Source organism: Primulina huaijiensis, chromosome 16, assembly GCF_012295235.1.
Source record: "Primulina huaijiensis isolate GDHJ02 chromosome 16, ASM1229523v2, whole genome shotgun sequence".
NCBI classification, from domain to species: Eukaryota; Viridiplantae; Streptophyta; class Magnoliopsida; order Lamiales; family Gesneriaceae; genus Primulina; species Primulina huaijiensis.
This window is the reverse complement of record NC_133321.1, coordinates 15,982,691-15,986,515: the sequence shown is the minus strand read 5'-3', so window position 1 is coordinate 15,986,515 and position 3,825 is coordinate 15,982,691.

The following is a 3,825-nucleotide window of genomic DNA, read 5'->3' as shown; positions in this document are numbered from 1 at the left end:
AAATTGTGCTTTACCACATCCTTTAATCAAGTCTACAGGACCTGATATTGTATTCACCGTTGTTTTTGTTGGTTTTAGTTCCAAGAAATATCTTTTATCTCGGAGGATAGTGTGCGTTGTACCACTATCNTTTCTCCTTTATTCATTCTTTATAAAGTTTACAAAGGTGCTCAGGGGCTCGACAAATACGGGACCAATGTCCTGGAGTACCACATCTGAAACAAGAACTTACAAATATTTTTGAGTGATTCTCATTAGCACTCATATTCTCTTGATGCTTTTTCGGTGGATGGTTTGGGACGCTCTTTTGAGATGAGTTATAGAAATAACTATCTCGATTATTTTCAAAACCACGGCCGCATCCACGACCACGACCACTTCCACGTCCACGTTCACGATTTTGTCCTCGACCAAAATCTTGTCTATAACTTTGATTTTGGTTTCCAGGTTTAAATTCATTTTTACTTACGACATTTACTTCAGGAAATGCCGTTGAACCAGTGGGTCGTGCCTGATGATTTCTCACTAAAAGCTCATTATTCTTTTCCGCCACAAGGAGGTAGGCGATTAGTTCAGAATATCTCGAAAATCCACGCACTTTATATTGTTGTTGTAGAGTTATATTCGATGCGTGAAAAATGGAAAATGTTTTTTCAAGCATTTCCAATTCAGTAACCTCATGCCCACAAAATTTCAGTTGCGAGATTATTCGATACATCGCCGAGTTGTAATCACTGACTTTCTTAAAATCTTAGAATCTCAACGTATTCCATTCATTCCGGGCGGTCGGAAGTATAACTTCCCTTATATGTTCGAATCTTTCTTTTAATCCCTTCCACAAAGCCATGTGAATTTTTTCAATCAGATATTCACATTTTAATCCATCGTCGAGATGTCGACGCAAAAATATCATGGCTCTTGCCTTTTCTTGTAATGTGCATATGCCATTTTCTTTTATGGTCTCATTTAGACCTAATGACTCAAGATGCATTTCTACATCGAGAGTCCATGGCATATAATTTTTCCCCGTAATGTCGAGTGCAACAAATTCGAGCTTTGTCAAGTTTGACATAGTGGTACTAAAAAAATTATGATACATTTTATTAGTTAATGAATATTGCAATACAAAGTGATGTATAAACAAAAAATACAAGGATTCGTAAAAATAAAAAAACACACTAGGAGGATATTCTCCGATAAGTACAAGATTCGTGAGTATTATAACCAAAATAATTAAAAATAACTTTGTGAACGCCATCTTCTTTTTTCTTCAAAAATTTGATGAAGAATAATTTTAGAGAAGAAGAGAAAGTTGGAGTGATTGAATGTGTTTGTGAGATCATATTTATAGGGCAAAAACTAGCCGTTTTGTTACCGTTTATGACCGTTGGTGTACAAGAAAATAAATGTATGTATTTGTATAATTTTATGGTAATAATATGGTGTATATAATATTAGTAATGTTTTAAATAATTATGTATATCATATCACAATATTATAATGAGGTGTCATAAGATATTTTGTTTAAAAACCTTATAGACTTTTATACTTGTCGTATCCCTTACCGGGAGTGTGGGATGTCGTCTTAACATCCTCCCAGGATTTATAACAAGTTTTTGAAAAAATTATTTTTATTATTTCTAACAATAACATTATATTATATATTACATATATAAACAATAAATAAATAACAGTAAAATAAATATTATTACTTTTGTTACCTTTTTCTTCTGTTCGGAGCTTGGAAAAATATGGAGGACTTTTAGAGCTTCGTGCTGATAACGTGTTGTGAAAAAGTAAAAATTTACGGTAAAAAATAAAAATCTCAAACTCTCAAAATTATCACACTACACACTTTATAATATTTTTCTCTCAACTCAATTGTGATTTTCTTCACAAATGAGAGATCTATTTATAGAAAATTTTTACAAATAATCCAAAAATAAAATACATCANCTTCATCCGAGCGCAATCTTAATTTGCTTGGATTTGAATTATATCATTTCAAATCTTTTCATCCAAATAAAATCTTATTTTGTTTGGTTCAAAATCTAGTTAATTCTTTGTATGAAAAAAGGACCTCATGATTACTTTGAAGCAGCCAAATTTGACCCTTTAGTTAGTTATGGACCTTCCACAAGCCATTCTTCATTGTTAGTGAATAATTATTCATTTTCAAAGCTCCAAATTTCAATCATGCGTTAAGAAAAGATAAATCCACAATTATAATAAGAATTAATTAAGACTAAAGCAAAGGTGTTATGTTTCATCTTTTCACTTCCATAATAATTGTCTTTTTGAAACTTTGGCAAAGATCCGGACCTCCCGAGAAATTTCTATATCTCATCTTAAAATTGTCGCTAGCATATCTCGCTCTTTCTAGATTTAGATATATTGTGTAACAAAAATGTAGCAGAAAATGGAGGATTACAATTTAAGATGTCAATGTGTATGTAGGATTGGCCCGACCCGCCAACAAAATTCAATGAGTTGAGTTGACAAAATCCCAAAACATTGAAAGTCGGGCCTCCGCGGGTTAGTCTGAGTGGGGCACAGGCCTAAGGCAGACCAACTCGCGGCAGATCGAGTTGACTCACGGGTTGAAATTTTTTATAAAAAAAAAACAAATATATATATTTTGTTGTGAAACTTGTACATTTTTTGTGATATTTTTGAATTTTCACATGGTGCTGATGTAATTTGTTTCTAATAGTAATAGGAGAATGCATAATTATATAGTAATAAAGAATTACACAACATAATAGACTTAATACAAAAAGAACTGCATGGTCGTAATTTCAGATACCATCAATCATGGATAAATAAATATTTACGATTCTTATTATTTAATTTTTACTATTTCTTCTTTAAGCAAACATTGAAATTTAAATTTAGGAAATATAACATATCATGATTTTGCATGTATGATGTATGACCAAATTGGGCCTTTCGTCCTTTTCATTATATATAATAAATGGACTATCTTCGATAAATTAAATGGGCCTCATAATTAAAAAATATAATAGGATTTCTGTGATGAGATCCACTCAGTCACCCTGTTTCTTAATTAAAATTTTTTTTTAAATATCGATTTATTTATATTTTAAAAAAAATTTCTTCTTATGAAACTTTTCCCATTTTGGTTACTTTACTATTATACAGTAACTAATAAAGGAATGTATTATGATTTGTATCCAGGGATACACAAATGAATTCAAATTCGGAACCAACATGTTTTAGTCAGTTAAAAACCTTGGAAAATTGTTATTTTAAGGTTATGATAACTTGATCCGATAGAAATTTATTTTTTTAAAGACGATGCAACCTGCAACATCTACAATTCAATGCGTACTGGATAAAAAAACCCTTGAACTAATGCAGCTACGTGAAAATCACGCTAGTCAGTTAAACCCTACTTAATAAACCATATGCGACTGACTGACCCGATAATGTGTTGAAAGAAGAAATCAAACTTCTGAACATTGATCAAACGTTCACATACTCCACCAACTCAAGTACATCTTACATGTGCCAAAGTTCTTATTAAGTTATAGTAACCAGTTGAAAGTTTAGGTATGATGGTCAATAAAGAATAGTCCGAGACCAAAAAATATGTACATACATTAAATAAAATATAATATCGAAAAGCAGATTCAATAAACCAAATTTATGAAAAGAACTAATCAAAGGAAAAAAATAAATATTTTGCCCAAATCGCGCCTTGAATGGCTAATTTCTATGTAAGGTAAGTTTTACTTTAGGAATTAAATTCTGATTCCATATGTTTTCAGTCAAAAGGTTTTCGAAACATGGTACTATTTTTTT